This window comes from Ambystoma mexicanum, chromosome 9 (assembly GCF_040938575.1).
Source record: "Ambystoma mexicanum isolate Mex_15411 chromosome 9, UKY_AmexF1_1, whole genome shotgun sequence".
Taxonomy (NCBI): domain Eukaryota; kingdom Metazoa; phylum Chordata; class Amphibia; order Caudata; family Ambystomatidae; genus Ambystoma; species Ambystoma mexicanum.
The window spans coordinates 1328779205-1328803481 of NC_090931.1; positions in this window are offsets into that span (position 1 = coordinate 1328779205).

Here is a 24277-nt window from a genome sequence, read left to right on the forward strand (position 1 = left end):
GGACGATGTTCACCAGGGGTGTTGCTAGGGGGGGCAAAGGGGCTATAGCCCCTGATCTTTTGGTTGTAGCCCCGGATAGAATCTCAGGAGCTACAGCCAAAAGACTAGCTAGCCCCCAGTCCCAACAGTTCCGACATCAGTTTAGCCCCGGGTCTTTTCCAGACCTAGCAACTCCTCTGATGTTCACCATGGTCACTCTACGATGTTTCTAAGCACCTCATGGAGGGCAGGTAGAAAGCCACCCTATCAAACTGCCCCGTGGGAGAGGAGATGGCAAGTGGCATGAAGGTAGAATTCCTGGCCGCCTGGATGCCACTGAGGACACAGGTCCTTGGCAATATGGTACTGCCCCCATATGGTAAGAACCTCACGTCAATCGTTGATGCTCCATGACCCACTTAGCCACAAAACCAAGAAGAATGTAACATGCGGCCCTTGTGGCCATACACATCTTAGGATGTAATCAAAGGAAGCAAGTGAACGGGAAGACTGACGTTCATCTTCAGCGAATGATGATGAAGATGATGAAGAGCAGTCTTGCCAAGACAAGAAAAATGTTAGGTCACTTTCTTGACTACAGCAATATTAAATATTAAATAGCTACATCACCGATTTTATTGATTTGTTGAGCAGACTTTAGGGCCTCATCACGAGTTGGGCGGTAACCCCTGTGGTATTACCGCTGGGGCTATTAGCGTTAACGCCAGCCCCCCCAGCGCTATTAGCACCAGATTGCGGGTTTGGCAGAACGGTAAGTCCCCATTCCCCATTGGGCCCATTCGGGAATTCCCCATTCCCCAATGGGCCCATGGGTTATTTTCGACGCTACTACTGCCAGCGGTATTAGCATGCTGTAATAACGCCGAAAATCAACCCGTGATTTGGCAGACCCTTAAATGCGGCGATAATAGCTTTACCACCGCATTTAAGGGTTACCGCCAAACTCATGATGAGGCATTAGTGACCGATAGGTCAATTTCAGTTTTATTGTTACAGGCTGAAAACTTTCTTTACAACTGCTTAACTCAAAATCTTCCAAACTATTCTGAATGCACTCACGGAATTATACAAATATTAGTATAATAGTGGGCATTGACGGTACTGATTTTGAAATTTGTCTCCATATGCACTCAAGAGCTGCATGTGTATATGGTTTGCAAATTCCTGACTTTCCAAAATCTGCAAGGGAACCCCAACAGCTACAGAAATGGCAAATAATCCACCGCAGTTCAACATCGCCTTCCTCAGTGAATATTATTTGGTGATAGAAATAGAGAGCTCAGTCATACAAGGTAGAGATTTCTTTGGCTGCATACTGTAATATACTGCATTCTGCCACCCTCCTTGAACAAATAATGTGTTAGGTTTTTTATAACGCGCCTAATATCCAGAGGTTTTTAAACGCGGAACAGGGGATCGAACCTGTGGTGTTTCATGTCGTCTTGCTTCCAAGAAGCAACGCGTTGACCCTGAGCTACCCTCGGGTGACGAACGAGGAATTATCTATCCTTTATTAATAGTCTGTTTTCCTGCACATATTAACTCTGATTTACCCTATAAAAGGTAAAGAAAACATATCCCAAAAAAAAAGAATGGAAATGAAACGGTTAAACGAAACAGTTTTCTGTATATATGCGTCGGCATTTCTGTCAAATTTCAAAGGGCACTTCCCGTGCTGTTTATGCACGCAACAGCACGGGGCCTTGAGAAAATGCTGACGCCAGCCCTTGCTCGGGCACGGTGTTCTGGTACCTTTGCTTGTTGTCAAAACAGAACTTCAAATTAAAATGAAAAAACAACACACACACACACACACACACAAAACACAGAGCGAAAGTCCAAATTGCGCCTTTATGAGGTTGGTGATGAAAAGGAAAGGTGCCTAGAGTGGTTCAGTGAGGGGAGGGCTGAGTTCCAGGAAACGGATTGTCCCTGCATGTGTTCCACCAACAAGGCCGGCATTCTCCCCGCTTTCCTTTCATTATTACTGCTCGGCGGTGTTATGGCATCAAACAAGGCGCCGCGGACGCCAGAATGCTCCATGAATCAGCCGCATTGTCCCTTTCTGAAGAGTACAAGGCGGAGGACATTTGCGCAATGCAGTAACTTTGAAGACAAGGCACAGCGTCACCCTACACAATGCAAGGGCCGAAGAGTGTGGAGCTTCAAGGCAAGCACAAGCTCCCTCAGCTCTTGAATTATTCTATTAAAGTACATGCAGTGGTGGAAATGGAAAAAATGTGGTGGGGGATCCCACAACAGAAGGGCCAGGGTGGGGGAGGAGTTTAGGGGAGGGGGCGGGAGAGGTGAGGGGGTGTGGTCTCGAGGGGGCAGGGCTTGAAGTGGACATCCAGCAATGCTGGAATACTTAAATTAATTTAAAAAAAAAACAAAGTGTCTGCGACGGCAGCATTGCCTTTTACCGCCGGCTTTGGCACTGGTGTGTAATGCACAATGCTCACTGTGTGTAATGCACAATGTTCGCTACATGTACAACTGAAAGGAATCAGTTGTACATGTAGCGAGCATTGTGCATTAACACCTGTGCCAAAGCCGCGGTAAAAGGAACTGTTGCCGTACCGGGCACTTTTTTTTTGTGTTTTTTAGTCTTTTAAGTATTCCAGCGCGTTCATGGGTTTGGGTCGGCTGACTCTGGCCAGATCCCGAGATCCGGCTCCATATCTGGTGCCGGATCTCGGATCCCCAGAGAGCCGGCCCATAGACCAGCACTGAGTACATGTTATATTGGGCCATGATGTAGAGAGCTGGTCCAGCCTAAGGGAGGTGGCCGGGTTAACATATTACCCCCGATTGCCAGGTATTGGACAAAGGGCATATGAGAGAATTTATTTTTATTTATTGTATTTTTACATTTGTAAAGCTCCACGCAGCCCAGAGGCATCGGGGGCTGTTGCAAGAAAATGACTTAGTTGCAGTGCAGGGAGGGGTAGATCGAGGGTGTTACAGCGAGATCGTATCTACCCCTACCCTGGGAAAAAGGAAGTTTTGCCTTTACATAGGTAATACAGTTGACCGGGCCCAAATGGGGTTTATAAAAACAGCATAGTTTTTATTGCTTTCCTGAAGTCCAGGTGGGATTTGATGCCTCTGATCTCGGCGGGTAACAGGTTCCAGTTGGTGGCGGCGAGGACTGGGAAGCTAGCGCCACCTGCTCTGGTTCTGATGCTTTTTGGAATTGCTAGGCGGTTAGTGTGGCTAGATCTGGTTGGTCTGTTAGAGAGGGTACCAGAGAATCTCTGAGCAAGGTAACGCGGTGCTGTGTCGTGTCGACATTTGTGGGTGAGTGCCAGTGATTTGAAAAGGATCCGTTCCTTGACCGGAAGCCAGTGGACGGATTTTCTGGTGGCTGAGATGTGGTCTATTTTTGAGATTCCTGTGGCTGCTCTGAGGGCATTGTTCTGCACCGTTTGAAGTTTTTTAATTTTTTTGGCTGAAGTGCCTAGTAGGAGTGCATTGCAGTAGTCTAGGCGGGAGCCTATGATAGCTCTTGCGATGGTGAGGGAGATTTCCTGTGAAAAGAAGGGCCTTGCAGCAGTGATAAGTTTTGAGGGGTAGGCTGCTGCTGAAGAGATTGCGTTGACCTGTCTGTCCATGGTGAGGTTTGAGTCCAGGTAGACGCCAAGGGTTTTGACTGCTTTGGAGACCGAGATGCGGCAATTGTCGAAAAATGAAGGAGTCATATTGGGGCCTCATTTTATTGATTGTGGCTGGTGATCCGATGATGAGTAGCTCTGTTTTTTCACTGTTGAGGCAGAGCCAGTTTTCAGCCATCCAGGTTTGGATGGTGGAGTAAATGGAGATGAGGGTTTTTTGGTCGGCTTCGTAGTCTCCGGTGAGAGGGATGAGGACTTGAGTGTCGTCCGAATAGTTGGTGTAGGTGATGCCCATTGCATCGAGGTATTTGAATAATGACCTTGTGAAAAGGTTGTCAGTCAGTGTGGGAGATATGCAGGACCCCTGCGGGACACCGCATTCAATTAAATGTGGCTGGGCGCAGGCTGCGTCCGAGAAGACTTTAATTTCTCTGCCCCTAAGGAAGGATGCTATCCAGGCGGTGGCTTCTGCTGAGAAGTTGCCCGGTGTAGAGAGGTGGTGGCAGAGGGTGTCATGATTGACCAGGTCAAATGTTGCCTAGAGGTCGAGTAGAAGTAGGAGAACTGGTTTGCCTACGTCTCTTAGGTCATCAATTTGGTTCTTAAGGTCCAGTAGTGCTGTTTCTGTGCCATGGTTTGGGCGGAAACCAGATTGCCGGAGACCACGTAGGTTATGAGCTTCTAGGTAGTTCTGAACTTGGATGTATGCAGCTTTTTCCAGGATCTTGAGAAGGAAGGGAACTGTTGTGATGGGCCTATAGTTCCCTGGTACCTTGGGGTCTAGTGAAGGTTTTTTCAATAATGGGCGGACCCAAGCTTCTTTGAGGCAGGATGGTACTTGGTTCGATTTGAACGAGGCGTTGATGAAGGCTTTGAAGAATGGTACCAGCGAGGGGGCACTGTCCTTGACGATCTGGGCAGGGCATGAGTCGCCTTTGCAATTGGAGGGTTTGATGGAGTTGAGTATGGTTAGGACTTCCTCTTCTGTCATCTCCTGGAACGAGAAGGATGGGATTCCGGCTGGGGCGGTGTTCTGGTGTAGGTTAGATAGTTGTTGCAATAGGGCTTTTTGGTGACTGATGATTTTTTCTTGCAGAGTATTCAGTTTGTTGAGCATGGCTTCTTGGATGTCGTTACACCATTCTTTGTCTTTATTCAATGGGTTTGAGGGGGGAATTGGGGACTCCAATTCTCTGAAGATTGCGAAGATTTCCCTGGATCCTGATTTAGCGTTGGCGATCTTGGTATTGAAGGAGTTGGCTTTGGCAGCAATGATGGCGGATTTGTATAGTTTGGCGATGTCTTTAAACGCTTGTCTGGTGGTGTCATTGGGGTTCGTTTGCCAGGCTGTGAGAGCCAATCATTTTTGTGAGCGTAGTTCCAGGAGATCATGAGTAGCACTTCTTGTTTGAATCCCAGTGTTGCGAGGGCGTTGTTGAACGAAGCGGCACTCCTGTCTGAAGGGTCATTGAGGCCGAGGTGCATGTCACCCAGGAGGATGGACATGGTGGTTTTCTTGAGGTTGTTGCTGATGGTGTTAGGAGCGCTTCCTGGAATTCTCCCGCTGGTCCTGGTGGGCGGTATGTGAGGTGGGCGGTTATGGTGCAGCTTGGTGAGGGGTTGATTTTGACAAGCATGTAGTCACAACTGTGCGAGGGGTCTTCGTGGATCCTTCTGATGGGGATGGACTGTTTAGCTATCAATGCCATCCCCCCTTTTTGTGTATTGCGGTCTTGCCTGAAAATTGTGTAACCATCGGGCAGGGCAATGGCTAGAGCTGGGCCTGCTGCTTCATGGAGCCATGTTTCGCAAATATATAGTAGATCAAGGTTGGAGTTGCAGAGGAGGTCGTGGATATCTAAGGCGTGTGCCGGGAGGGAGCGTGCATTGATGAGGGCACATTTGAGTGTTGATGGTTTGCTGGGGGTCAATTCGCTGGCAGTGGTGGGAGCGCACATATCAAGTGGTTCAACATTAGCATCAGTGGCAGCAGCAGAGGCAGTGCTGGGCGCACCTAAATCAAGTGGGTCACACATAGCAAATGGTACAGCAATAGCATCAGTGGCAGCAGCAGAGGCAGTGCTGGGCGCACCTAAATCAAGTGGGTCATACATAGCAAATGGTACAACAATAGCATCAGTGTCAGCAGCAGAAGCAGTGCTGGACGCACCTAAATCAAGTGGGTCACACATAGCAAATGGTATAACAATAGCATCAGTGGCAGCAGCAGAGGCAGTGCTGGGCGCACCTAAATCAAGTGGGTCACACATAGCAAATGGTACAGCAATAGCATCAGTGGCAGCAGCAGAGGCAGTGCTGGGTGCACCTAAATCAAGTGGGTCACACATAGCAGATGGTTTAACTGTAGCAGCAGTGGCCGTGGCTGTGGCATACATAACAGGTGGGTTGGTGTATGCACCACGCCACGTGTTGCATTCAGTGGTGGCAGTACATAAGGCCAAGTTGTGCCTTGCGTTCATATTGCAAATGGCACTAGCGGATACAGCGGCAGTGGTCTTGCCAGCAGCAGGTACAGTTTTGGCCAAGATGGGGGTAGTGGGTTCCTTAGTGGGGGTTGTTGCTGTTAACCGGCGTTCTGCAGGGGGGTATGGTTGATGCCTACTTGGCATAGCGTGCATGGAGGAGGATATAGGATGGCAGGACCGGGACGGTGACCACCAGAAGATAGCTGGGACATGCAGAGCGGCTGAGGGGAGTCACATCCTCGTGCAGAGGCGTTAGTTTCTGCAGAGGTGTGATAGGGGGGCCATGCGGGCGTGCGGGACTGCTGTACGGGCTCGTAGGCATAATAGCCTGCTTGTTAGCGGTGCGGGGGACCAATTAATGGGGGGGTCTTACCTTTAGTCGGCACCCGCACCTTCGAGCAGCAGAAAGCAGACGAGAGCTCTGGATGTGGCCTTTTCCCTGGGCCTCTGCCCTGTGGTTTCGCCTGTCGGTGTCCTCCAGCAGTAGGGGAGGGGCTGGCAGGCTCCACGGGCCTATTGGATGCTCGGGCCGCGGCGGTGATGATGCGGCAGCCATCTCTGTTGATGGTGGTTGCTATGGCAGCGCAGGCGGCCATTTTGGAGGGGCCAAGCTCCTCGTGGTTTGCAGCAAGTGCCGTGGGTGCAGATGCACGGCTGTTGGGGCGAATGCACTCCAGTGCTATTTCGTATGCTGGTGGGGGGGATCCTCGGGCCCACAGCTGATCCTTCTCTCGCAGCAGAGCAGACGAGAGCTCTGGATGTGGCCTTTTCCCTGGGCCTCCGCCCTGTGGCTTTGCCTGTCGGTGGCCTTCACCTACCTTTATAAAGCAGTAGGGGAGGGGCTGGCAGGCTCCACGGGCCTATTGGATGTTCGGGCCGCGGCGGTGATGATGCGGCTGCCATCTCTGTTGATGTTGGTGCTATGGCAGTGCAGGCGGCCATTTTGGAGGGGCCAAGCTCCTCGTGGTTTGCAGCAAGTGCTGTGGGTGCAGATGCACGGCTGTTGGGGCGAATGCACTCCAGTGCTATTTCGGATGCTGGTGGGTGGGATCCTCGGGCCTACAGCTGATCCTTCTCTCGCAGCAGAGCAGACGAGAGTTCTGGATGTGGCCTTTTCCCTGGGCCTTCGCCCTGTGGCCACTGGCAATGTCATTTGTGATGTCATCAGTGATGTATCTTTATATTAATGGTTAGGCTGTCATTTCATCCAATGGGAAGCAAAGACTATATACTGCACCCCATTTGTCGCAAGTGCCGACTGCTCACTAATGGCCAATGCCCTTTGGAGAATAGCTGGCCTGTGGTTGGCCACTCTCCTAAGGGGCCTTCCCAATGGCCATTCTCCTTTAAGGCATCACCTTTTCCCTTTGGAGAGCAGATGGCTGAAGGCTGCCCACCTTGCTAAGAGGTTTATCCCCCTATCTGCTGCTGGCAACCCTTCTAAGGGGTATCTCTTCACCCTTTTATCAGCCAGCCGGCAGCCAACTGATTTTCTAAGCAGCTGCTTTTCTATAGGGCATCTCTGATACCTAGCACCTTTGGAGGGCAGCCGACCGGTTTCTGATCACCCTTCCAAGGTGCTGGAGAGCAGTCGACCTGCTGCTGATCACCCGCCCAAGGTGCGTGCCAATGTGCCCTGCCATTTTTGAGGCAGTGGATCACTCTAATGCAGTGGTACTCAAACTCTTTTATGCTGAGCCTCCCCACCCTCCTTGATGCCATATCTGTTCATAATTTCTATTGAACGCAGTCACCATACTCCCTTTTTGAAGAGCCTTGCAACCACGTGGCTAACCTTTAAGTCCTCCAAGGGTCAGCCAGACCCACAGTTTGAAGACCACGGCTCTAATGAACCATGCAGGTTGCAATGCTTTATTTATTTATTTAGTTATATACAGGGAGGGACAATGCTCTTTTTATCTCAAAAGAACGTAGAATAAATAAGAAATCATATGAATCAGTGAGCGTCTTACAATGGCATGAGTTTGAGTGACATTCTGACCAGGTTGTGGAGAGGAGTAAATGGAAGAAAGAACTTGAGAGAGTTCAGGGCAGAGAGGTAGAATTGTAGGTCCTCATGCAAGTGGGTACACCTCCATTTGCGCAGCAGCCGGCACATGTCTGTGCGGAGAGAGCAAATTAATGGGGTGACTCATGGTGGAGGATGCTGAGACTTAGGGGTTAAAGTTAGCAGTGGGAAGTGAGAGTAAAATGTGTCATATAGTAGGGATTGGAAGCTGGAGAAGAGAGTGTTTTTGGAAGAAGCATCAGGTGTGAAGGAGGAGAGTGAGAACTGTAGGTCACTGAGAAAGGAAGCAATGGCAGAAGGACTACATTTCCTTTTCAGCATAAATGAGGCAGGAGGTGATGAGAGGTCAGAGGTTGGAACGGAGATGGTAGAGGAAACAATGAAGTGATCAGATAGGGATGGTGTGAGAGTAGTATTAGTGGCTGTGAGAGAGGTCGAGATGAATAAGAGATCCAGAGTTTCCCACGGTGTGGGTAGGTAGGTTATGGATAGAGTGGAGGGCCTGATTACTAAGAAATTGAAGTTTAGATTTCTGAGAAGTGGTTGGAGAGAGAAGAATTAAGTAGTTGTCAGAGTTCATCAAAGAATGGTGCAGTGGGACCAGGAGTACGATAGATGGAGATGATGTGCACAGAGTGACGCAGAGTTATCGAAGAGATGGTAGAGGTAGGAGAGGACATGGCATTGGAGATCTGCAAGGCGCTGAGGTGGGAAGAGAGTAGTTGTATGATGCCTCCACCTCTGCCAATCAGATGAGGAGAGTGAATGAAGGATAGTTTGGAGCCATGAAAGGCCACTAGTGTGGCAGTGTCCGATGGAGAAATCCAGGTTTTGTTAGTATCAATAAGGTCTAGGGGAGGAGAGCTGTTGTGAAAGTAGTCAGTGATAAATGACATTTTGTTGCATGCAGACTGAGCATTCCAGAGTGCAATGTTCAGTTGATGTAGTAAGGAAAGGTAGAGAAGTTGAGTCACAGAGGCATGTGGATAGGTGTTAGGGGAGGTATGGTTAGCTTGTTGACTTTGTTTGTTGGAAGAAAGGTGAAAGAGCGATGGAGTAGTGAGTGTTTCGAGATGTGAGTTTTACAATTGGGATCGGAAAGGAGGAAGTGGTAGTGTGATTAGAGAAAGCATAGTTAGAGGGGAGTAGGAGGAGCAGGAGGAGCACGGCCGAATGCGTTATAGGTGAGTAACACAGTGTGGAGAGAAAGGCAGTAATTAGAAAGCTAGGGGTACTCACAGGTGCAGTTGGTAGGAATTCTAAAGCAAAGGCTCATGGGCAAAGAGGCTGGTCAATAGCTGGTCTTCACCCATCACTCAACCGCCCTTAACTTGGACTCCCCTGTGGAGTTCAGAACACGCTCTCATCATCTGATTGCCTAGGCCATCATTGGTTGGTCTCTCTGGTTTTGTCCATGGTGTTGCTGGGATGAGGCAATTACTTCCTGATTGGTGTTCCAATGCCCAATGCACAGCATCCGTTTTTGAACTTTTCTGCACCTCCGTACATCTCGCCCCTTCCCCTTACCTCCATTCAACAACGTACTTCTTTTCCTGTATCCCATACTGTCGGGGTGAGATCTAAAATTAAAATTTTAATATGCAAGAAGAAGAGTGCAGTGAAAACACATCATTATTGCTCTCTGCTGCGATGTACATTCATTCCATAAGTCAATTCACCACTCCATTCCTGACAAAGGGTACACATAATAACATAGGTGAAGAGGTCAAAGTGAGCAGGAGGTATCGGGAGCGGAGTACCACTTCTAAGATTCTTTACAGTTAATAGTTCCACTACTTTATACAATACAACCACATCCACCATTCCGGAATGGTGTCCTTTTTGAAGTTAAAGCATACCTCTTCATTTCGGTTCCATGTGATGATGTCCCTGCAAAAATGTCACCTGACAAAAATGTTGCCAAAAAATGGCGTGGGTTTGCAGGGACATTATCACATTGAACATGAGGGGGACACCCCTGCAACCCCAAAAAACGTTTTGTTTTCATGTCGAAGCCAGACAACTCCGCAACCCCTGCTCCCCGTGACCCCATATATATGGTCACCATATATAAAGTTGCCACAGCTTCTTCCCGGTGCCCATATGCATGGTGACCATACATATGTGGATAATATTACCGGATACCTTTATTTTACCACCCTACGGCAGTTGCAGGCAAGCAGAAATCTATTTCAGGATACCGTCACAAAGTATGGATGACATCTCAGCAGTTGCGTGGTGTCCAGACTCTTTTGACTGCAGGGGACCAAGTGGGGCACTGACTTATGCAGGTGTGGCCATAGACATATAATGATCAGGAAAATTGGGTGGCCAACCAGATTCCAGGGGTAGCACATGCCACCCCAAGCCATTCCCTGGACGTGGCCCTGCATCTTAGCATGGATGGACTCTATCTGGCTTCAGCTAAACTGTCAGAAGATGAAAGAGGCTTTGCTAACCTAAGTAGTGATCTCTCCCAACATATCATCTCCCCATGAGTTCTGGAAAACTTATCAAGTTGTTGTCTCAGGAGAAATCATATATGTAGAGTCGATAAAGGTCCAACCCATTTCCACAGGGTGTTATTTTAACATCAGATGAGTACATGGGAGTTGCCCCATTCATGCCACTTGACAAGTGTGCAGTTACTGTAATGCACTCCTGAGGGAGACTTCAGGACCGCAGACTACTCATTCCAAGGACTCTGTCAGACCAGAGGAGAAAAAAGACTTTCAGTCTTGGAATCCTGGCTTTGTAGTAAATTGCCAAATTCTATTCATGACATCACCCATTTCTCTAGTGGCAGATCTCTGTCGAGGCAGCTGCTGTTCAGGAGGTTGTTAAGCATGGGATCCAGCAGAGGGAAGACCAGCGAGTAGAGGCGATTGATTTCACAAGGCCATATATAAATGTTTCAACTGACTATCCAGCTGGGAGAAATGATTGGAAAACAATAGGGAGGACCTCATGTTCTCCGTTCCACCCACTTGGCCGTCAACCTGGCCCATCCACACCCCCTTTCAGCATGTAATGCAACGTGTTCCCTCCCGCATAATCTCCTCCCCATGTCACAGTTCCAAAACATTTTTGGGCACCCTTCTCCCACTGCTTTGGAGACACCTTAGCCACAACACAATCTTACATTTTCCTTTTACCCTTCGGGTCCCAAGATCTGGGTTGGATCTTACAATCAATAACTGCTCTATTTCAAAGTGACTGAATGACTAGTACTCCTCAGAAGCAAGTCTTTTATGCCTCATTTTAAGAATCCACCTGCATCCTGGGTAAGACTCGTTGGGACGCATAGAAACACTTGTGTACAGGTGCGTTATAAATGATATATCATATCATGCATTGAGTGTTTTTTCCATGTGTCTTTTGGGGTTCATACAGATTCGCGAATCTAGCAATCCAAACGGATCCACAAATCCAAGATGATGGCCAAAACTTCATTCCTCCATCAAAATTGCATTTAGACAGTATAACCCCAGGTTCATCTGATCATCCGAAACATTATAGATTGGTTGCTTAATCAGGCAATACTGCATGTACCCAAAACAAGATGGTACACAGGTGGGCCTGTCGGTGCATTCCTCCTAAAGAAATACCCTGGGATAACTGTCACATGTGGGAAAGCCCACCCACCCACACCTGATACACTGCCCTAGCTGCAGGCCAAAAACAATGGCACTAGAGCATACGTTGAGGCCGGATATGAGTGATTGGCTTATCACTAACGTTTTTAACGAGTTACAAACAGAAAGATATTTAACTTGCTAGATGTACAAATAGACCAAGTAAAACAAGCATTACAATAGCCCATTGAGAGGAGGTTTCATAGGCTTTTGCCAGGCATCACCGTTTGCCAACTGTCAATTATACACTCCGTATTCTGTAAAATCATACATGTAACGTATCGTCTGACAATTGTACATACCTTATATTATGCCCAGCGTTAATGAGATGATAACAATAATAAACAAGTAAACAATAACTGTCTCCATACTTAACACCGCTGTGTTACTCTGCTTCTATGAGGAGCATGTAGCAAGGGCATAAGGGGAGGACGGGAGGTACTGGGGGGATGTCGCGAGTTAGCAGGGCGCAGCGTCTCATTACAGTTTGATAGCGTTAAGCTTACAGCCATCAGTGACGTCTCTAATTCAGGGGGGCTTATCATCTGAAGGGTGAAACTTGTCCCATGTTAGAGCTTTCCATGCATCGAGCGACTGGCTACGCCATCAGTAGATCTAAGGACACCCTCTTCTCAGGTTCTGGTCTTCACCTCTACCCAGCGTTCCAGCTCCCCATGCCATGCTGCGTATTGTGGACCCCTGGTCCACGCCAATGCAATCGTTCTCTTGGTAAGTACACATACCATGTCCATCAGTTTCACAATATGCTTCGCCTTAGCTAATCTGGGATAGGTTCCTAATAAGCATTCCTTAGGGGTCCATCCATATCGTGAGATTCCGGCATTCCTACAAGTCTGTTCTACTCTGACCCAGAGATTCTATACTTCGGGACACTCCCAAAATATATCCAGTAGTCCTGCCCTCTCTGCCCTGCACCAAGTGCATCCTGGGCAAGCTTGCTTGTTAAACATGGCTACCTTATCCGGGGTCATATATGTGCGATACAACACATTTAGTTGTATCAATTGGAACCTAGCATTTCTTGATACTTCTTTGGGGAACACCCGGGCCCTTTCCCATTCTCGGTCCGTTATATCTAGTCCTAGGTCTGTTTCCCATTTGGAATTCAGATCAATTCCCCGGGTGTTAGGTATATCTATTAACTGGTTGTATATTCTGGAAACCAGCCTCCAGCCATTGCCTAGGTTATACAATAGGGTTATAAGGGGGTTTGCCTCTGGTTCTTCGGGCCACTCATCCCACTTTGCTCGTGCTACCCTCTTAGCCCGCAGGTACCATTGGAATTGGCCCCCTGATAAGCCCTCCGTTGATTGGATCAAAGTGAAATCCCTAAATGAACCCTCTTCGTAAAGGTCCCCCCACGTGTAAACCCCATTCTTTCCCAGCGTCTAATATTCACCAGGTCTGTGCTGGCACTGCATAAGTCTGAGATCAATGGGATCTTGGGTGAATATGAAAGTTCCAGGTGAAGCAGTGTGTTGGTCCTGTGCCAAACTCGCCTCCCCAAGGCCACTTTCATTGGCACGTTGCTTAGGTAGATTATGGGTGCCCAAATTAGTTCTTTTAAGTGTAGTGGGGCCACCAGGTTACTCAGTAGTCTGCTCTCCGTCGTTACCTCGTCCGATAACCATCTGGCCACAAAGCTGAGCTGCACCGCCAGATAATACCTCTCCTGATCTGGTCATTGGATACCTCCCACTCTGTAGGGCAGGGTTAGTGTGGTCAGTGCTAATTTGTGTCTGCCTGTCCCCCACAGGAACCCCCTGAGTATCGTCTCAAGTAGATGAAAAAAGGAAGCCCTAATGGGATAATACACATTTTGGAAATGATAGAGGAATCTTGGGAGGACGATCATTTTGACTATCGATGCCCTGCCATTCACAGATAGAGGGAATTTGGACCAAAAGCCAATCGATTTACACAGTGCCTTAAGTGAAGTTCCAGTGTTTTGTTCATGCATTAGATCGGGCGCATGCATTATATTGACCCCTTGATATCTAAATGAGAACGGTGCCATTTGATTCCCACTTCGGGCAAGTCCTCCATGTCCTGTCTTTCAAGTCTGCCAGTGGAAACAGGCAAGATGTTTGCCTAATGAACTGTATGCCAGAGACCTTGGAATAGTTTCCTAGGACTTCTAGCATAACTGGCACGTTCAGATGTGGGTCGTTCACATATAAAAGGACATAGTCCGCGTACAATGATATAAGTGATTCACCCTGCCCACCCTAATTCCCGCATCAAAAAACTGTTTTCTGAAGTAAATAGCAATGGGTTCTAGGCCCAATATGTAAAGCATGGGGGACAATGGACAGCCTTGCCTGGTGCCCCTATCTATGTCCCACGCCGAGGAGACAAACTGTCCAGACTTCACTCTAGCTCTTGGGTTAGTGTACAGGGTCTTCACCCATTTGACAAATCCCTCCCGAAGCCAAATTCCCTCAGGGTCACCAGGAGCCATTCCCAGTATATGGAATCAAACGCCTTTATAGCATCCAACGATAACACTGCGTAGGAGCCATTTTCATGGTCCATTTGAGACATGATGTGTTGTAGTCTGCGTAGATTCGCTGTTGTGTTGTGGCCTGGCACGAAACCTCTCTGGTCTTTGTGTACCAACCCACCTATTAGTCTGGAGAGCCGCTTCGCTAGCACTGTGGTCTATTTCTTGATGTCGTAATTAAGCATTGCGAGTGGGTGCTATGAGGCGCACTCATCTTTTGGTTTCCCGAGCTTTAGCATTGGGATCACCAGCGTCTCCCTCATGCTATCTGGCAGGTACCCCGGTTCGTACGCTTCCTGAAACACTTTGTGCATTAATGGCGTGAATGTTGGCTCATATGTTTTATAAAACTCTGGGGGCAGCCCGTCAGTGCCGGGGGTTTTACTGGTGGCTAGTGACTTTATAGCCTCTGTGATATCTTCATTGGTAATATCGGCATCTAGTACCTCCCTCTGTGTAGGTGTAAGCTTCAGGAGGCCGATCTCCTCTAGGGTGCATTGAATTTCATCCTGTGGGACTGGGGTGTCATGTGGGTATAATTGGCTGTAGCATGATTTAAAAGTGTCATTGATTGCCTGCTCTGTTAATTGTGGTGTGCCATCGACATCTTTTAATGCGGTTGTCAGGTGCCTGGGGTGTTCCCTTTTACACAGCCATGCCAGTAAGCGGCTAGGTCTGTCTGGCTCTGTGTGCTCTGATGATACAACTGTTGACTTCATAGCCCAAGCTACTATCATCCTTTGCTCTGACTAGTCACATTTTATTAGAGGTATGTTATATTCCAGTTATTGCCATCAGAGATGCAGATGCTCACCCCATCATCATTGATTGCCTTCAAGTTCCAGGGATCCACCTCATTGGGCAGGTATTGTAAGCTACGACAGTAAGTGAAAAAAGGCCTTCATGGATGCATTGTGCCTCCACCATTCAGCTGTAAGGACACGCCCTGCTCTGCCAATGTTCAGGGAGCATACAACCACAGCACTCCTTCATGTGAGTATCATTTTGCAATGCTCTATATTGTGCATCTCATGTTATGTTATGTTATGTTATGTCATGTTATGTTATGGGTTTTTATACTGCACCTGTTGCAATTTAGATGGTCTCTTAGTGCTCTAGCAGATCAGAAAGAGAATGGGGGCGGTATTGGTTAGTGGGAAAAGATGGAAAATGCATGATAGCTTTGCTGTTGTGTTGTAGCAGAAGTTCAGAAGTACCCCCGTACTGTGCAACGACTCGCCTCGTCGAGCAACATCTGAGGTTGCTGTGGCGATGATTTCTGGAGCTTTTGCCCATCTTCTCTGACAAAGTCTCCAACTGCTGAAATTAAGACAGCCTGTGAGAGGCACACCAGAAGTTGGGGTGTAGTGTTGTTGTGGTTTTAATTGGGGACCCGGGACCGTATAAGTACACATGATTGGTTGGCAACTTTCTTCCCCAGGAATCCCTGTGGATGACAAATGGGCATCTCCTCTGCTTGTCGTTTCTTGTGTTTTCCCCTTCTCACTCCTAGCTTACCTGTTCCATCACTCTGTACCTGACGTGTAGGAGGTAGCACACAGAAGCACTGAAGGTTGCCTTGGCCTTCCCCTTCTGTGGCCTGCACGAGCTGAATGGGTCTCCTCTCCCAGGTGGCTTTAAAGAGCATACAGCAACCAGTTCCGCTCTAGGTGACTCTCCACTGTATCCAAGTGGCAGTGCTTAAAGTGAGGTAAGAAATTGACGGGTCGGGGGCCTTCAATTTGGGGGCGTGGCTTCCATGGCCTGAAAACTGCACAAACCATAGTAAGGTACGCAAACAAATATGTAAATGTGTGTAAGCATTTATGTATTTGTATGTGTACCGTACGATGTTTTGTGTACTTATCAAGCCATCTTTTATAAACAGAAATATGCTACACATTGCTATGTTTATAAAATATGGTAATGTACCACACTTAGATGGACTGCTGGGAACACCAATATGTCACTCTTAGATGGAAGGTTAGGGTAGGAAATGTTATTGCTCCTAACTAACTGTACTGAAAACTCACCTTCCTGCATACCCGCCGAGCCAAACACAACCATACCTCTACCGCACCACAAACTGCATGTACTTCACAACACCCAACAGGAAACCAAACCATACATAACCAGACCTCAACACCAAATGACTACTGCCAACAGCACATCAAAGCTATCTTGCTCTACTCCGTCTGAACCCCACTAACAACCACCCAACCCCTTCCAATTGCAGGCCCGCCAGAGCGCCAAGAGACCACACAAGTGGCAAAAAGGCACAGTACAAGAACCTTTAACATAACATAACTAAATGACCAAACTTAGAACTACCAAAAGCGCATTCAATGCAATGAACAGTTTAATATGTAAAGTTTAGTAAATATGAATGTCATGTAAATATCTGTAAAACATAATTGCAATGCCTACAACTGCAATCAGTTGCTCTAGAGGTAGATAGTGTATATACACTGTTCACTTCACCTTTAATGCAGCACCATTATCACCATATAAGTTGGCTGAGTCTCTCCACCAACTTTGGTCATCATGCCAGCAATCACTTTTTCAGTGACAAAAGAAATCACACATAACCCAGTATCCAAAAATACACCTGCAGCATGTAATATTACAGTACTAGACATCAGTGCCAACATGCAATTTGTCTGCAGTTGTATTGTATTGTCCTTCTCCTTTAATGCAGTATCATGTTTTTCATGCACATTCAGGCTGTATGGGAAAGAGAAGAAACAAGTGAGAAATGAGTGAGGAAGGAAATCAAAGATGGATATAAAAAGTGCAAAGGCTGGGAGAAAAAGTGGACGAGGAAGCAGGTGGATGGGGGTTGGAAGGAGGGGAGAAAGTGGAACAAGAGGGAGAGTGGTAACAAAAAGATTTGGGAGATGGGCAGAGATATTGGAAAGGGGACAAGAATGGGGTGGGAGGGAAAAGAGGAGAAATTGGTACGCATGTGCGTGCCTTAATATGGTGTGTGTACGTTTTAAGCCATCTTTTTATAAACATAGATAATTCTATGTTTATAAAACATGGCTTGAAACGAACACAATTTAAGCCATCTTTTATAAACAAAGAAATATATAACATAATTCTATGTTTATACAAGATGGCTTGAAAAGTACACAATTCCAGCCATCTTTTATAAAGCTTTGACGAGGGAAAAACCCGAGGCGTCTCTGTCAGTTTCCGCTATGCTGTGGCTGGCTGGCACTTCCGTCAGTCACAGCTTGTTTAACATACATTAAAATGGCGGGCGCATCTCCCGTTGTGGCTGCGGCCGTGGTGGGATAATGTGTCCCGCTATGGCGTGGTGGGAACGGGGGTGGGGGGCGGCAGGGCCCCGTCTCAGCCCCACATTTTGCAGACTGCCAGGGCCCTTCAAGCACTGCCAAGTGGTAGTCTTTGGCACAAAGCCCTACGGACTTTATCTTCCCCTCTGAAGGGGCTTATGCACTGTTGTCCTCAGTGGGTCTCTTTGCTCCAGAGGTTCTGGGTACTTGCTCTGCTCCCCCCAATGAATGTCGTCCGAATGTCCTAATAGACTTTTTACCTCAGTTAAGTTGAACAAAATCTGTTCTGTTAGTTTGCTTTTTATGCTCAGTGATCTGCCATTGCACTGATTACACTGTTCTCTCTTGTCCTTGCAGAACGTCTGCTGCAGATTCCTGCTGTTCTCAGGATCCAGAAACTGTCAGAGTGATGTGTCAAAGAGGTAAGTAACAATCTTTTTTGTTCAGTCCGAATCCTTTCTTGACAGAATGTTAATCTTCTTTCGTTCTTCTTTGCTGGATTTCTGATTCCAGTCTTGCTCTCCCAGAGACTGCAAAGCCCGGAGCCGGAATGATTGGCACTGGTCACGAGTGGGCCAGGCTTTATATAGGCCCCACCCCTTTGGAATCTCGCGCGAAATCTCATTCGAAGGCATGACTTGCTGAATGTCCTGGGAGATGAATTGAGCATCTTTTGGCGCGTGGTCCAGCGCCCCTCTCCATTCCAGTGAGGTGGGTGTCTTGTTGCCCCTAGTAGCCCCACTGTGGCCATGAGAGTGTGGCTCTAGTTCCAGGTGGTTTGTGTCAAGAGCACTCGAAGTGTGCGTGTCCAAAGTCGAGCCGCGCGTGACGCATGCGTGAGGGTGTTTTAGGTGGGGCTGTGATATTTACGTTGCATGGAGCAGTGTAGTATTCTGGTGTTTGATGTTTGTGGGGAGGGTATTATTAAATTGTATGTTTAGGTGTCTTAATTGATATTTGCAAATCCAACAGTTACTTTTAATATGCACTAATCTAAACACCTCAGCCTAAGTGGTAAGAAAGCCTTTTAATAAATGTTCAATATATTTATCCACATATTGAAAATCTAAAACAAACAAACACATCTTAACTATATTCATATTAAAAGCCAGCCACATGCATAACCGGCCAACATGTGGTGTGTGCCTAACTACAGCACTAAACAATAATACTAAACCTTTACATAACAAATCATATTTGTATTCTTGGATATTATTTCTATTTGTATCCAATAGCAGAAGACCCAAGTGTGTTCTATAGAACATCCTTGAGTTCCAAGTACGGCTGTACCGAATAGTGGGCCTCATTCTGACCCTGCCGGTATCCTGGCGGTAGAGCTGCCAGGAATCTGGCAAATGTAGATACCGTTTCTGGCACCAGGTCCTACAGCTTTTTTTGCTGGTAGGGTGCCTGGTTTAGCTCCAGCTTTTAGCTGGAGGTAACCCGGGTGACCCACCGGCAAACCCAGGATCAGCCGGTTCGGTAAAGTGCTGGTATCCACCAATATCGGGGCTTTTTTTACTGACCAGCCGACTCAGAATGAGGCCCAGTGAATTTATTATTTTGGCCGGATATCTATTGTTGGTTCAAGTATCCAGCCATACTGAGCCGAATAGTCATTTTCTTAAACCCCTGTTGCACAGATTTCTAAAAGACAAAACGATATAGGGTCGGTGAGGGCAACGCCCAGTCACTACCACCCAAATGTTGCAGCGAGTGGTCACTGGGCCTTACCCTGGTAACTCCCATTTTCTTTTTTTAAACTTTGTGCAGCGGGGCTCAACAGCAGTTTTGATGCAGCATTTCTTTTAAAAATTATCCAGGGGGCCGTTAGAGCAGGATCCAGGGACCATCCAGCAACAAATGTGGTTGTCACCAGGTTTTATCCTGGTGACCCCTGCTGCTGTTTTTGTTTGTTTTTTGTTTAATGGCCAGTGGGGGGGGCGCCGGGGCAGGCTCTGGTAACCCCACCCAGTAACAACTGCAGGGGTTACTGGGTGTTGCTCTGGTGGCAACCTCTGGTGCATTTATTTCATTTAAATGGGCAGGGGGGCCGCCAGGGTGAAGCCAGTGACCCCCCAGCTACAATTGCAGGGGTTACAAAAATGAGTGTTGCAAGCTGCGAAGACAAGGGCCGGTGAACCCCCGGACAACAATTGTGGGGATGGCTGAGTCTTGCCGTGATGGGCTCTGCTGGTGAATTTCTTTTAAAAAAAGTGAGAACGCTGCCAGGGCAAGGCACAGACCCCTCGCCCCCAGGGCCCAGTAACCCCTCCAGAAACAATTGCGAGGATCACCGGGTCTTGCTCTGGTAGCCACTGTCGCTACTTTCTGTTTTTAGATGAGCTGGGCACCCACCAATTAATACCCGACGACCTCCCCCCAGCAACAATTGCAGCGGTTGCGGGGTCATTCCCATGCAGCCCCCTGAGCTGTATTTCTTTTCTAAACGAGCGGTGAGGCCACCAGCGCCAGGCCCAGTGATCCTCCCAACAACATTGGGGGGGGGATCAGCAGCCTTGCCCCAGAGGCCTCTGGTGCTGCATTGTTTTAAATAAAATTGAGCAACTGGGGCTGCCAGGCCAAACACTGCCGACCCCCAAGAAACAGAAGGATGGGGGCAGAGGGAGCTTACCTGGCAGCCAGGTAAGACCTTACTTGGCTTCTGCAGCCTGCCCTGCTTTCCATGGCTCAAACAGAGAGAGAAATAGCTAATCATAGAAAGTGGACCAGACCTTCGGCTTCGAGTGAGTACTTTACCAGGTATTCAACTGAAGCCGATTAGCTGGATTTTTGCTGAATTTCGGGTGAATATTCACTCAAAGCACACATTTGGTACACCACTACTTCAAAGTAAAAATTCAAATGCAATACATCCTCACTATCCAGTATGTTATGTTTCTCTAAAGAATATTTCACTTTGTAGGCCACCTCAAAATACCAAGTCAACTATTTTAGTAAACTTGTTTCATAACCAAAGTATTTGACTTACCTTTCTACAGGTGTTTTTATTCTTGGCTCAAGTGTAATAATGTCCCATGACTTTATTACACACATACTGTCAAATTTGTAATATGTATTTAGTAATAATGAATCATGTACATCACCTCAAAATACAGAGACACTATGTTTTGTTAATTGTGTTTGTTGTAAAGAGTAATTAACATATCTTTCTGCACAGTAATTTATTTCCCACCCCACACTAATAAGGGTGTGACGAATCAAGGATTGTAGCCTTTAAGCAGGCATAATAATTGCTAGGTAGTAAGGCAGTCACACACTAGTGTGTTACAAGTTTGCGAGACTGGCCTTTTTAAGAAAAAGTCTATACATTTTCCTGCTTACCCTAGTTTTTCATGAAATTAATTATTGTGCTGTTTTTAGGAAATGTCACAGTTTACACCCACACAGTACTTACCTTTTAGTTCAAGTTTCAAATAATTGGTTTGTTATAAGGGACAATTATGATGTGAAAAATACAAGTGTGTACAAAAGCATGTGAAGTGACATTAGCACATGTGAAGTGACATTAGCAAAGTCATTAAGCAAGCATAATTTATTGGTATTATTTTGAATTGATCCTTTGGTTGTAATCACTCAGCCATAGATTAACAGCTGTGAACGCTCCCAACATCCAGACATTCCAGTTTTTTCAGTTTTGTCAGAGCAATTCATCCTCTTCATTTTTTCAATTATCACTTTGTCCTGTCCCAGGGAAGGATACCCGAGCATCTTGTCTGTCCACCCAGGCTCTTTTTCCATTTGCGTTGTCTTGATATAAACATCCTGGTATGGAAATGTATGTCTTGATCACCATCACAGGGTTGTGCAGCTCCCTTGGTACTGTCCTCTGGTAGTACATGCTGCTAGATGGCTGAGGCACTTTGAATCATGTGCCGGCATCTCTTTTTAAATGAATGTTTTTGAAGTGACTGGAGGATAGCACAGAGTCAACGCGCTGCTCTTGGAAGCAAGACCATGCAGAGCAACTGAGCTTTGAATCCCGGATCTGCGCTTGGAAACTGAACTCAGGTACGGTATTAGGCGTGTTATAAAAAAAACTATTAAATTAAATGTTCTAACTGTATTCATGGCATAGGGGATGAGAGAGCAGACATAACAGCTCTCATCAGATGCACACTTCTCTACTTTTTTTCATATGTTGAACCACATATTATTCCCCAACTGAGCCGAATGATGAAGATGGGTATTTATCCCCTGAATATCTTCTTCTGCGTCCCTCTTATGTCGCTTGACACGGTCAAACAGGTCAAAGAAATGATCATCATTTGTGCTTATACAGGGAAAAATCACACGTGTCGTGTTTTCAATTGAACCATCAGAATGATAAAGACTTTGAAATGTAAAATACAAAAAGAAGAAAAGAAAACACATGCATATGTATATCATGCATAATAGTGTAGAAAAACATTTTGTGTGCCACGCCATTTCTTGTTGAATTGCTAGTATTAGTGCAACTGTATTTTCCTCGCCCTGAAATATTTTTAATACATGTAGTCAAACCACATTCACAGTTACTGTCATGATCCCAGTAAGTGAGCACAGTTCCCATTCAGGCATGTAGGAGAAGCAAGGGACATCACATCAGTCAGCAGGTCAAAAGTGGGTACAAGTCTGGCAAACATGGCATTTGAACCATTCATAGCATATGCTCCCATAGTCTCTCATAGTGCTTACAGTGGCCTCATACACTAAACATGGCCACCGCCAGATCCATTGTTAACTTACAGCATGCTCTATACTTATTGCAGAAGGAGCTACTTAAGCCCTGCCTCCTCTGGAGCACTCGCTTCGTGTCTTCTCAGCTGACAGTGGGTAATGCTACCGGCATCTCTTGTCACAGAGCCTGTCAAAGGAAAATCAGAGACATTTGTTTTTACAGAAAAAAAATAATTCCAGACTTACCGAACCGAAGTTATCTCCGAAGTCGTTTTTCAGTCAGCTGTGTTCGTTCGTAGCTGCAGCATCTTTTGTCAGAAGTTCTCTCACAGCCGCAGCATCTTCAAGTAGCATTAATCTTTCACAGTTGCATTACCTTCATTTAGATGTTTCCTTAGCAGCCACTGCATCTTCTGAAGGTATTTGTCCTCAGCTTTCCGAAAACCTGCAGACAAATAAAGTATTTAATTAACAAACGAACTTAATAAGAAAGAAGAAGTTTAAATCAGTTTACATACTTGAAGTTTTTACAAGTTTTCACCACTCAGTCATTACTGCACTCTTCCCAAAAGGCTGCAGTTACTCCGCATTGACGAACCTACGCTTGTTAAACATTTCTCCATCCCGAGTAACGTCACAGTCATTCCGTAGCCATTAGCCTCTCCGAATTCAGAGAACCTGCAAGAAAAAGGGAAAACATTAGAAAGAGAGATCTCTCCAATGTAGGGGCTATTCCAAATCTAAAGGACTATAGTATTTTTTCCAGATACTGACCGAAGACAAATTCTGGAAAAGCAAAGACATTATAAAGGCAAGAGTGTATTGAACACCTCAGCCTTCCAAGTTTAAAGTTTCTTCATTCCAATGCACCCCTGTAGAATAACAGGATGGAGAGCTCCACAAAACATCAACACAGGTGAGAAGGGAGGGATTACCAAAAGCACACAGTTATACAGTAACTTCTCAGAAATCAGGTATTATAGCACTTCTATTGTTGTTATTGTTATTTACACAGAAAAGGAATCCTAAAGGTGCCCAAGTAACAGGTCCACAGGCTGAGAAGACCTTAAGCTCCCGAGGAGTCCAGGTAAGCGTTACAGAACGCGAAGCCGGTACTTAAAATACTCCACCTGAGCCTAATGGAGGACACAGGAATTGACCATTTATCCCAGATTTTGGGAGAGTTAAGGGCAGAAGTCCATGCAGCTAGGTCTGAAACCAACTCTCTTAGGAGAGAGTTGGTGGTTAACAGAGAGCGCACTGATGAATTGGGTGGCCAATTACTCAGGGTCACATTTCTGTTCCCAGTCCTCCTCTATAGGTAGCCTTACCCAGGAACATTCCACTAGCAGCCCCAGAGAGATTTACAGGGGATCCAATGCGTTTTGCATTTTTGATGAACCTATGTAATTTACACTTTCTGTGTAGACCCGGGGTCTTTCCTTGAGATCAGGCCAAGGTGGCATTTGTTTTATCATATCTAGGTGGACATGCTGCTGACTGGTCCATATTCTTAGTTAATCAAGATGATCCATTAATGAGGAATTTCCCTAGTTTTCAGCAGGAGTTAGAGAAACTCTTTGCTCATCCTGCTCAGGGACAGGCCTTAGATAATGAGTTACTCTCTTTACGCCAAGGTAACCAAGAATTGTTGGCCTATATAGCTTCCTTTAACCGATTAGTGGCAGAGACCAATTGGCCTGAGGAGAAGAGAACCACCCTCTTTTATCGAGGATTACGAGGAGAAGTCAAAGATATAATAGAGCAAGTAGTGAATCCTCCTACAGGTTGTGCCGAATTCATAGACCTAACAATACAGCTGGATCACTGATTGCAGAACCAGTGCTCTGATCGGGGCAGATCAGAGACCAGATCACTCTATGTTCGTTCAAAAGACTATGGAACTCGTCCAATGGCTGAAAGTCACCTTGAGCCAATGCAATTAGGAGGTTTTCGTGGTCCCATGTCTAAGGAAGAAAGAGACAAAAGAATACAACAGAATTGATG